This window comes from Myxine glutinosa, chromosome 11, assembly GCF_964187855.1.
Source record: "Myxine glutinosa chromosome 11, kmMyxGlut1.1, whole genome shotgun sequence".
In the NCBI taxonomy this organism is placed as follows: domain Eukaryota; kingdom Metazoa; phylum Chordata; class Myxini; order Myxiniformes; family Myxinidae; genus Myxine; species Myxine glutinosa.
The window spans coordinates 87,305,471-87,318,486 of NC_136271.1; positions in this window are offsets into that span (position 1 = coordinate 87,305,471).

Genomic DNA, 13,016 nt, shown 5'->3' on the forward strand with positions numbered 1-13,016 from the left:
ATAAGGGTGGAAAAGTCTGATTGAATGCATTTTAATTCCAGGTTATAATGCAACAAAAGGTGAAATTTTTGAAAGGGGCTGTAAACTTTCCAAAGGTGAAATGTGAAATTTCCCATTGACTGTTTGTAATTCAATCAATGTGGAATATGAGGAATTATAAATGACACCTGCAAACAAGGAAAGCTTTTTGATGCTCTAAATTGAATTAAAATCCACTTGAGATGGAGACAATCTGCTCTTGAGGAAGAGATCGATTCCAAAACTCTCAGAATTACACGCCCTGTCTTCAATTTACTAATTTACACTTAGGAATGCAAAAATGATTCCATAGACAGTGGAACTTCTTCCTTGCTTTCGTTGTTCGTGTCTCATATTCATGTATGCGTTTGAGTGATTGTAATTATTTTTTTAACTGACGGTATGATTGCACTACAAATCCTATATTTTTGGGATTTTCACAGGTCTCGAATAATTGAAGTGTATGGATACATACAAGTTATAAAGAGTAATCCCATACCAAAGAGGCCTACATGATGCATTTACTCGTGTGATACACCAGCACACAATGCAATATACAGAGTGTACAGATCGTCTACATAAAGCTGGGTTACCCAGATTGTACAGATTGACGACATAAAGCTGGGTTACCCAGATTGTACAGATCGTCTACATAAAGCTGGGTTACCCAGATTGTACAGATCGTCTACATAAAGCTGGGTTACCCAGATTGTACAGATCGTCTACATAAAGCTGGGTTACCCAGATTGTACAGATTGGCTGCATGAAGCTGGGTTACCCAGATTGTACAGATTGGCTGCATGAAGCTGGGTTACCCAGATTGTAAGGATTGGCTACATAAAGCTGGGTTACCTAGATTGTACAGATTGGCTACATAAAGATGGGTTACCCAGATTGTACAGATTGACGACATAAAGCGGGGTTACTCAGATTGTAAGGATTGGCTACATAAAGCTGGGTTACCTAGATTGTACAGATTGACGACATAAAGCGGGGTTACTCAGATTGTACAGATTGGCTACATAAAGATGGGTTACCCAGATTGTACAGATTGACGACATAAAGCGGGGTTACTCAGATTGTAAGGATTGGCTACATAAAGCTGGGTTACCTAGATTGTACAGATTGGCTACATAAAGATGGGTTACCCAGATTGTACAGATTGACGACATAAAGCTGGGTTACCCAGATTGTACAGACTGACTACTTAAAGCTGGGTTACCCAGACTGGGTCCACCAAACAGTGATGACTCCATCTACATCTCGCTGTCTGATAATATGGACCAGCTTCTATCTACTCATCCAACTCTCTCTTCCTCATATGTGGTTATTTCAATTGTCACCATGCCAGTTGGCTGGGTGTGGGTACCTCTCTCACCAGCCATGGCTCCTCAGTAAAGGACATCTGCGACTCACTGGGACTGACACAATCTGTCAATTTCCCGACCCGGATCTCAATCAACGGAGCATCTTCTCTTCTGGACTTGGTTATGACTAACACTCCTGAAAATGTCTGCTGCTCTTCTTCTGCTCCAATCGGATCATCTGATCATGTGCTTGTTAAAGTGGACATCTTTCTGACCATTCTCAGGGAGCCTGCTCAACGCCGACGAGTCTGGCATTTCACTCAGGCCAACTGGCACGGTCTTCAAGCAGCCATCAATCATCTGGACTGGTCTCCCATCTCTACCACCTCTAACATCAACTCATCCTGGGAATTCTTCCAAAGTAAATTGATCTCTCTCATGCACAGATTTATCCCATCTCGCCTTCAGTTGTCATACCCTTCCTCCCGTCCATGGTACATGGAATCTCGTGGTGAGGCTGTTGCCCAGAAACAACTTGCCTTCGTCTCCTGGAAAGCAAATCCAATGGAAGGAAATCTCATTTCCTTTCACAAAGCCCGACACATGTGTGTGTCCACCCTCAGGAGAGCCAGGAAACAATATCTCTCCGTTCTCAAGACCGAACTCTCTTATCTGTCTCCCTCTTCCAAATCGTGGTGGCATCTGGTCAAATCTGTTTCTGGTGTTTGTTCCCCCTCCATCCCCTCCCTTACCTCAAACGGCTACACAGCTGACTCCGCACGTGAAAAAGCTGAATGCCTCAACTCTATGTTTGCCTCTAAATCTTGTGTCCCAAACCCATCCATCTCTGTACCCACCGTACCCAGTCGTACCCAGCTGCTCCTGGACTCTGTCTTAGGGTTAGCCAGATTGTACAGATTCTGGACTTACCCAGATTGTACAGATTGACTACATAAAGCTGGGTTACCCAGATTGTACAGATCGTCTACATAAAGCTGCGTTACCCAGATTGTACAGATTGACTACATAAAGCTGGGTTACCCAGATTGTACAGATTGGCTACATAAAGCTGGGTTACCCAGATTGTACAGATCGTCTACATAAAGCTGCGTTACCCAGATTGTGCAGATTGACTACATAAAGCTGGGTTACCCAGATTGTACAGATTGACTACATAAAGCTGCGTTACCCAGATTGTACAGATTGACTACATAAAGCTGCGTTAACCAGATTGTACAGATTGACTACATAAAGCTGGGTTACCCAGATTGTACAGATCGTCTACATAAAGCTGGGTTACCCAGATTGTACAGATTGTCTACATAAAGCTGGGTTACCCAGATTGTACAGATTGGCTACATAAAGCTGGGTTACCCAGATTGTACAGATTGTCTACATAAAGCTGCGTTACCCAGATTGTACAGATTGACTACATAAAGCTGGGTTACCCAGATTGTACAGATTGGCTACATAAAGCTGGGTTACCCAGATTGTACAGATTGTCTACATAAAGCTGGGTTATCCAGATTGTACAGATTGTCTACGTAAAGCAGGGTTACCACCCTGGATAACATTCTAAACAATGCTTTGGGTGATGTAATCGATTTGTACAAAAACAATAATCTTAAACCCATATATTTAAATTGATCACTCACTCCTTCCAGTCGCAGTATATAAAAACGCCGATTAAGTTGCAGAAAATGTGAATTCATCTGGAATAGCAAGCAACCTGTACCGTGAAATTCTTAATCACCAAGGATTTTAGTAATGGTTAGAAGAAGATCACCAAAGATTTTAGTAATGGTTAAAGATCACCATGGATTTTCGTAACGGTTAGAAGAAGATCACCAAAGATTTTAGTAATGGTTAAAGATCACCATGGATTTTCGTAACGGTTAGAAGAAGATCACCAAAGATTTTAGTAATGGTTAGAAGATCACCATGGATTTTAGTAAGTGTTAGAAGATCACCATGAATTTTAGTAACGGTTAGAAGAAGATCACCAAAGATTTTAGTAATGGTTAGAAGAAGATCACCAAAGATTTTAGTCATGGTTAGAAGATCACCATGGATTTTAGTAATTGTTAGAAGATCAGCATGAATTTTAGTAACGGTTAGAAGAAGATCACCAAAGATTTTAGTAATGGTTAGAAGAAGATCACCAAAGATTTTAGTCAAGGTTAGAAGATCACCATGGATTTTAGTAATTGTTAGAAGATCACCATGAATTTTAGTAATGGTTAGAAGAAGATCACCAAAGATTTTAGTAATGGTGAGAAGAAGATCACCAAAGATTTTAGTAATGGTTAGAAGATCACCATGGATTTTAGTAATTGTTAGAAGATCACCATGGATTTTCGTAACGGTTAGAAGAAGATCACCAAAGATTTTAGTAATGGTTAGAAGATCACCATGGATTTTAGTAAGTGTTAGAAGATCACCATGAATTTTAGTAACGGTTAGAAGAAGATCACCAAAGATTTTAGTAATGGTTAGAAGAAGATCACCAAAGATTTTAGTCATGGTTAGAAGATCACCATGGATTTTAGTAATTGTTAGAAGATCACCATGGATTTTCGTAACGGTTAGAAGAAGATCACCAAAGATTTTAGTAATGGTTAGAAGATCACCATGGATTTTAGTAAGTGTTAGAAGATCACCATGAATTTTAGTAATTGTTAGAAGATCACCATGGATTTTCGTAACGGTTAGAAGAAGATCACCAAAGATTTTAGTAATGGTTAGAAGATCACCATGGATTTTAGTAATTGTTAGAAGATCACCATGAATTTTAGTAACGGTTAGAAGAAGATCACCAAAGATTTTAGTAACGGTTAGAAGAAGATCACCAAAGATTTTAGTAACGATTAGAAGAAGATCACCAAAGATTTTAGTAATGGTTAGAAGATCATCATGGATTTTAGTAACAGTTAGAAGAAGATCACCAAAGATTTTAGTAATGGTTAGAAGATCATCATGGATTTTAGTAACGGTCAGAAGAAGATCACCAAAGATTTTAGTAATGGTGAGAAGATCACCATGGATTTTCATAACGGTTAGAAGAAGATCACCAAGGATTTTACTAATGGTTAGAAGATCACCATGGATTTTTGTAACGGTTAGAAGATCACCAAGGATTTTAGCAATGGTTAGAAGATCACCATGGATTTTAGTAACGGTTAGAAGAAGATCACCAAGGATTTTAGTAATGGTTAGAAGATCATCATGGATTTTAGTAATGGTTAGAAGAAGATCACCAAAGATTTTAGCAATGGTTAGAAGATCACCATGGATTTTAGTAAGTGTTAGAAGATCACCATGAATTTTAGTAACGGTTAGGAGAAGATCACCAAAGATTTTAGTAATGGTTAGAAGAAGATCACCAAAGATTTTAGTCATGGTTAGAAGATCACCATGGATTTTAGTAATTGTTAGAAGATCACCATGAATTTTAGTAACGGTTAGAAGAAGATCACCAAAGATTTTAGTAACAGTTAGAAGAAGATCACCAAAGATTTTAGTAACGATTAGAAGAAGATCACCAAAGATTTTAGTAATGGTTAGAAGATCATCATGGATTTTAGTAACAGTTAGAAGATCACCAAAGATTTTAGTAATGGTTAGAAGATCATCATGGATTTTAGTAATGGTTAGAAGAAGATCACCAAAGATTTTAGTAATGGTTAGAAGATCACCATGGATTTTCATAACGGTTAGAAGAAGATCACCAAGGATTTTACTAATGGTTAGAAGATCACCACGGATTTTTGTAACGGTTAGAAGATCACCAAGGATTTTAGCAATGGTTAGAAGATCACCATGGATTTTTGTAACGGTTAGAAGAAGATCACCAAGGATTTTAGTAATGGTTAGAAGATCATCATGGATTTTAGTAACGGTGAGAAGAAGATCACCAAGGATTTTAGTAATGGTTAGAAGATCACCATGGATTTTCGTAATGGTTAGAAGAACATCACGAAATATTTTAGTAATGGTTATAAGATCACCATGGATTTTAGTAACGGTTAGAAGAAGATCACCAAAGATTTTAGTAATGGTTGGAAGATCATCATGGATTTTAGTAACGGTCAGAAGAAGATCACCAAAGATTTTAGCAATGATTGGAAGATCATCATGGATTTTAGTAACGGTTAGAAGAAGATCACCAAAGATTTTAGTAATGGTTAGAAGATCACCATGGATTTTCGTAACGGTTCGAAGATCACCAAGGATTTTAGTAATGGTTAGAACATCATCATGGATTTTAGTAACGGTTAGAAGAAGATCACCAAGGATTTTAGTAATGGTTAGAAAATCACCATGGATTTTCGTAACGGTTAGAAGAACATCACTAAAGATTTTAGTAATGGTTAGAAGATCACCAAGGATTTTAGTAACGGTTAGAAGAAGATCACCAAAGATTTTAGTAATGGTTGGAAGATCACCATGGATTTTAGTAACGGTTAGAAGAAGATCACCAAAGATTTTAGTAATGGTTAGAAGATCACCATGGATTTTCGTAACGGTTAGAAGAAGATCACCAAGGATTTTAGTAATGGTTAGAAGATCACCATGGATTTTCGTAACGGTTAGAAAGTCACCATGGATTTTCATAACGGTTAGAAGATCAGCATGGATTTTAGAAATGGTTAGAAGATCACCATGGATTTTAGTAATGGTTAGAAGATCATCATGGATTTTAGTAATGGTTAGAAGATCACCATGGATTTTAGTAATGGTTAGAAGATCACCAAGGATTTTAGTAATGGTTAGAAGATCACCATGGATTTTAGTAATGGTTAGAATATCACCATGGATTTTAGTAATGGTTAGAAGATCACCAAGGATTTTCGTAACGGTTAGAAGATCACCATGGATTTTAGTTCTGGTTAGAAGATCACCATGGATTTTCGTAACGGTTAGATCACCATGGATTTTCGTAATGGTTAGAAGATCACCATGGATTTTCGTAACGGTTAGATCACCATGGATTTTCGTAACGGTTAGAAGATCACCATGGATTTTAGTAATGGTTAGAAGATCACCATGGATTTTCATAACGGTTAGAAGATCACCAAGGATATTAGTAACGGTTTGAAGATCATCATGGATTTTCGTAATGGTTAGAAGATCATCATGGATTTTAGTAACGGTTAGAAGATCACCATGGATTTTAGTAACGGTTAGAAGAAGATCACCAAAGATTTTAGTGACGGATAGAAGATCACCATTGATTTTAGTAATGGTTGGAAGATCACCATGGATTTTCATAACGGTTAGAAGATCATCATGGATTTTAGTAATGGTTAGAAGATCACCATGGATTTTAGTAACGGTTAGAAGAAGATCACCAAAGATTTTAGTAATGGTTAGAACATCATCATGGATTTAATAACGGTTTGAAGAAGATCACCAATAATTTTAGTAATGGTGAGAAGATCACCATGGATTTTAGTCATGGTTAGAAGAAGATCACCAAGGATATTAGTACCGGTTAGAAGATCACCATGGATTTTAGTAATGGTTAGAAGAAGATCATCAAGGATATTAGTAACGGTTTGAAGTTAATTTATTTTAGAAGTTGTTAATTTTATTTGAAGAAGAAGAAGACCTTTTTGTGGCATATAAACAAACATTACCAGGGCAATGGAGCCATGAAACTTCTTCATTTTTAAACCTGAAGTATCGAAAACTTTTGACTTTACAAAGTAAAAATAGATTAAAACCAAACGTTATCAATAAATATTGTATTCCATAGTTGGTTTACATTATTATGTACATTTTTGAAGTACTGTATCGTTTAATTCCATGGTTGGAAAAGAGTTGACCTGCTTTAAACAAACTCTGTACATACACCCCATGAATATGTATATATTGAAGAGCAGGGCCCTTGCTTGAGACGGACGAAGTGATGGGCAAGACACAAACTCGTCCGAGAAGATGTTTATTTTAAAAACCAACTCGGGAACTCTGAAAAGCCCGTTTATCGGGCTGCATATATATCAAAACCAGAAAGCACAACCGAAACCGAAAGCCACGCCTCTCAGGCGAGGCGCGCTTTGGTGGTCACGTGTCCGACAGGTGCAAAGGATTATAACCGCATGCGCGGCACGCGTTGGTGGTCACGTGACCGGCCACCCCGGTGCCGTGGTTTGCCCGCCGGTTACGTCACCGGCTGGAGCAAGGAGATTCTGTTGCTGGTCTCGCTTGGGGGACCCATGGGTCGCTACACACGCCCCCCCCGAGAATGGACTTGATCCAGGAAGGTCAACCTGAGGGGGGTCCGGATGACCCGACCGAAACGACCCCTGGCCAGTCACGGGGGGGGGGGGGGGGGTCCGGTGTGGTGGCGGGTGGTCGGACGGGGGGTGCAGTGGACGGGGGGCGGCCACGCCACGGTGGGAGAGCCAGCCGTGGCGGCTGGCCGACGTCCATGTGGGCCGGCTTGAGGCGGTCCAGCGAAATCCAGTCCGCCCGGCCGCCGATGTTGACGATGACGGACTTGTTGTCCTGTCGTAGGACCCGGAAGGGTCTGTCGTATGGTGGCCGCTGCGGGCCCCGGTGCGCGTTGTGGTGCACGAAGACGTACTCCGCCGTGCGGAGTGCTGGGGGGACGTAGGATTGGGGGTCGCCATGGTGGGACGTGGGCACCGGGGCGAAACGTCGGGCGGCCTCCTGGAAGTCCGTGCGCTGGCGCGCGGCAGAGGTCGGGAATGAACTCGCCCGATACGCGGAGGGCCTGGCCGTACACCAGCTCGGCGGTGGACGCCTGGAGGTCCTCTTTGGGAGCCGTGCGGAGGCCCAAAAGGACCCACGGGAGCCGGTCGGCCCAGCCGTCGTCCTGGAGGCCGGCCATGAGTGCGGCCTTCATGGAGTGGTGGAACCGCTCGCACAACCCGTTGGCCTGGGGGTGGTAGGCCGTGGTGCGGTGCAGGGTAACGCCCAACGTGCGGGCGACCGCGCCCCATAGTTCGGACGTGAACTGTGAGCCGCGGTCCGATGAGATGTCCGCGGGTGCGCCGAAACGCGCGACCCAGGTGGCGATGAACGCCTGGGCCACGTCGACGGTGGTGGTGGAGGCGAGGGGCACGGCCTCCGGCCACCTGGTGGGTCCTGTCCACCATGGTAAGCAGGTGGGTGAACCCCTGCGATGGCGGAAGTGGACCCACCAGGTCCACGTGGACGTGGTCGAACCGTCGCTCGGGCACGGTGAAGGGAGCCAGCGGAGCCTGGGTATGACGGTGGACCTTGGCCCGCTGGCAGGGTGTGCAGGCGTTGGCCCAGTCGCGGATGTCCCGTCGCAGCCCATGCCAGATGAAACGCGCCGCCACCAGCCTCTGGGACGCCTTCCGGCCCGGGTGAGAGAGGCCGTGGAGTGAAGCAAAAATGCGACGCCGCCAGGTGACTGGCACAACGGGGCGAGGTCGGCCTTGGGAGATGTCGCACAGCAGGACCGTGTCCGCGAAGGGGACGTCAGCCAAGCGGAAGCCCGTGTCCGCCACCCGGAGCGCCTGCACCGTGCCGTCGGTGGCCTGGTCCGTTGCCATTAGGGCGAAATCGACGCCGAGGTGGACGGCGTTGGCGCTGGCTCGAGAAAGGCAGTCGGCCACGGCGTTGTCCTTCCCGGCGACGTGCCGGATGTCCTTGGTGTACTCCGACACGGCGGAGAGGTGGCGCTGCTGGCGGGCAGACCACGGCTCCGTGACCCTGGCCATGGCGAAAACCAATAGCTTTTGGTCGACAAAAGCCGTGAACGGGCGGCCCTCCAGGAGGTGGCAAAAATGGCGGATGGCCAGGTACAGCCTGAGGAGCTCGCGGTCGAAGGTGCTGTACTTCAACTCGTTGGGCAGGATTTGCCGGCTGAAGAACGCGAGCGGCTGCCAGGCCCCGTTTACCCATTGTTCATGGACCGCGCCCACGGTGTAGTCGGAGGCGTCCATGGTGAGGGCGATGGGAGCCTGGAGTACCGGGTGGGCCAGCAGCGTGGCGTTGGCGAGGGCCCGCTTTGCGCCGGTAAAAGCAGCGTCCATGTCCGTGGACCAGACAACGTCGCGTTTTGCCGGCTGGCTGCGGAGGGCGGCGTACAAGGGCCGCATGAGTTGCGCAGCTCGGGGCACGAAGCGGTGATAAAAGTTCACCATCCCGAGGAACGCCTGCAGCGCCTTGACTGAGCGGGGGCGCGGGAAAGCGGCGATGGCCTCGACTTTGGCCGGTAGCGGCACGGCGCCGGTCCGGGTGATGCGGTGGCCCAAAAAGTCGATCGTCGCCGCACCAAAGTGACATTTGGCCGGGTTGACGATCAATCCGTGCTCGCTGAGGCGGCCAAACAGCATCCGGAGGTGGAGAAGGTGCTCGGCTCTGGACGTGCTGGCGACTAGGGTGTCGTCCAGGTAGGTGTAGAGGAACGGCAAGTCGCCCAGCACGCCGTCCATCAGGCGCTGGAACGCCTGTGCCGCGTTTTTGAGGCCGAAGGGCATCCGGAGGAATTCAAAGAGGCCGAAAGGTGTAATAACGGCCGTCTTCGGGATGTCGGCCGGGCGGACGGGCACCTGGTGGTACCCCCGAATCAGGTCCACTTTTGAAAAAATGGTCCGCCCCGCCAACCGGGCGGAAAAATGCTGGATGTGCGGGACGGGGTACCTGTCGGGGGTAGTGGCGTCGTTAAGGCGGCGGTAGTCGCCGCATGGCTGCCATCCACCCCCCGGCTTCGGGACGATGTGCAGCGGCGAGGCCCCGGCGCTGTCGGAGCGCCGCACGATGCCGAGGCGCTCTAGCGCGGCGCACTCGGCCTTGGCGACGGCGAGTTTGGCGGGATCGAGACGGCGAGCCCGGGCGTACACTGGCGGGCCCGTAGTGGGGATGTGATGCTCGATGCCGTGACGCACCGCGATGGCTTAAAACGGCGGTCGCGTAAGGGCCGGGAACTCCGCAAGGAGACGTGCGAAGTCGTCTGCCAATGGGAGGACGCAGGAAAACTCGGTGGGCGCGGAATGGCTCAAAGCGCATGCCAGGGAGCTGAAAGTTTCGGCGTTGATGAGACGCCGGCGTTTCACGTCGACCAGCAGCCCTTGGGCGCACAGAAAATCGGCCCCGAGCAAAGCCATGGGGACGTCCGCCGTCACGAACTTCCAGTGAAAGAGCTGGCTGCCGAAGCGGAGGGCGACGGTGCGTGGGCCGAAGGTGCGGATGGCGGAGCCATTGGCCGTGATTAAGGAGGGGCCGCAAACAGCGGCCCGCCTGTCCTCTGCCGAAGCGGGAATGACGCTCAGCTGGGCGCCGGTGTCGCAGAGAAAGCGCCGCCCCGACGCTTGGTCCGCGATGAATAGCAGGTTTCCGGAACGGCCGGCGTTCATTGCTGGTAGGGAACGCCGGCCCGCCCGTTTCCCGACTTGCCAAACGTGCACGGGGGTCGACATGATCAGGCCTGCTGCCTGAACCTGGCGTGGAAATAACACCAGGCCGGGTCCGGCGGGGGCTCCGGTCGACGCGTCGGGACCGGGCGACGCGGCGTCGCCGCTGCCAGTCGTGCCGGCCCGGCGGCCTCCGGGAAGGAAACTGCGTCGCGCGTGCCGGGCGGGTGGGCGGGTGGGCTCCCGGCCGCCAGCCCGACGAGCTGGCTTGCCAAATCGATCTTGTCGGCCTCCTTGGCGAGGTCGCGGGGGTTCACGATGATCAGTGCCTGCCAGGGCGATCCGTACCTGGGCCGGCAGCTGGCGAAGAAAAAGCTCCCGAAACAAGAAATCCGAGGGGTGCTCGCAGAGCAACGCGAGCATGTAGTCCATGCGTTCGGACGGGCGCGTATCGCCGAGCTCAGGAAGGTCGAGCAGGCGTCGTGCGCGCTCAGCCGGGGAGAGGGCGAAAGCGCCCAGAAGAAGTGCCTTGATGGCGTCATACTTGCCGTCAGCGGCGGGTTCTGGAGGAAGCTCAGGCAGCGGGCGGCGGTCGCGGAGCCAAGCGCGGCGACCACGTAATGGTATCGCGTGGCGTCCTCCGTTATGCTACGCAGGGCGAACTGGGAGTCCGCCTGCGCGAACCAGACGGCGGCATGTGCTTCCCAGAAGGTGGGCAATTTGAGGGACACTGCGGTGTCCATCGCGTGTCGTAAATTCGGGGTCACCAGTGAAGAGCAGGGCCCTTGCTTGAGACAGACGAAGTGACGGGCAAGACACAAACTCGTCCGAGAAGATGTTTATTGTAAAAACCAACTCGGGAACTCTGAAAAGCCCGTTTATCGGGCTGCATATATATCAAAACCAGAAAGCACAACCGAAACCGAAAGCCACGCCTCTCAGGCGAGGCGCGCTTTGGTGGTCACGTGACCGACAGGTGCAAAGGATTATAACCGCACGCGCGGCACGCTTTGGTGGTCACGTGACCGGCCACCCCGGCGCCGTGGTTTGCCCGCCGGTTACGTCACCGGCTGGAGCAAGAAGATTATGTTGCTGGTCTCGCTTGGGGGACCCATGGGTCGCTACAATATATAATTTGACTTCGGTTCGATCCCGAACTTCAGTATTCAGTTGCTGTACTTTTACTAAGTAATAATATAAATAACGTAGTCCTGGGAACATTCTCTCCTCTCCTTCCCCTCTCTCCTTTCCCTCGCTCATTCCCATCTCTCATTCCCCATGCCCACATAGGGGCCATTCAAATATTACGTAACGCTATGGAGGGTGGGGGGGTGTACGGCCGAGCGTTACGAAGTGTTACGAGGGGGTGGGGGGTGTTCGCATAGGCGTTACGTAACAGTAGTGATCTAAGTTTTTAAAACCAAAAGTGGGATTACTACTCATCCCATTTTTGCTGAGACCATGTTGATACTGAAGTCGAAGTCACAACTAGAAACCACATTTAACTGTATTAAATTTAGTACTCTTTATTACTCTTTATAATATTGACGCCACAACGAATTGTTGGTATAGCCTCTTAGGGTCTCGTAAGTTATTCCAGTTCCCATGCGGGTTCGCGTGCTTCGGTGGTCAGTATCGGGGTACCGGACTCCATCGATTGCTCCTGTGGAAGTTGGAGCCCCTCAGTGTCGACACCATCATCGTCGAGCCATTCCAGGACCGGCTCGTTCTCCTGGTACGCCACCAGGCACATTAGCTCCCGCTGTCGTCGTGCGGCTAGAAGTAGAAGTTGAGGGGTTTGCCTTGGAAAATCCGTCGATTAAACTCTTATATAGCTTTTCTTTTATATTCATGGCCGCCATGCTTGAAATGTGTGTGGTTCATGCGTTTGCCCACCAATCACGCGACTGCCGACAAAATGGCGTTTCTTCGGAAGGTAAAGGTCACCCCAGCTCGCAACCCCACCTGGCGAATCGTTCATAACCACCTCAACCAATGGTGCACCGCAGTGCGCAAAACAGATGTTCTTTGCCGCAGCAACGATCGCGTGTTACTCTACGCTGATTACTATTTTGCCGGTGCTCACATCTATTTCCGGGTTAGGTGTTCATGTTGCTTTGTTTCTGATTATTTTTTCTTTGAAATTTAAGAAGTGTAAAACAGTTTTTAACTATTTATAATCTGGATAAACATATATTGTTATGCTAGTTTCCTGGGATTATATTATATATCACATTATTTTATTTTGCCAGTAAACAACTACTAAAATGACTAAGCTCCTCCCCAACCCCCAACCCTAAATTCTCTCGTCACCCTCTGCCCCCCCCCCCCCCCCACCATA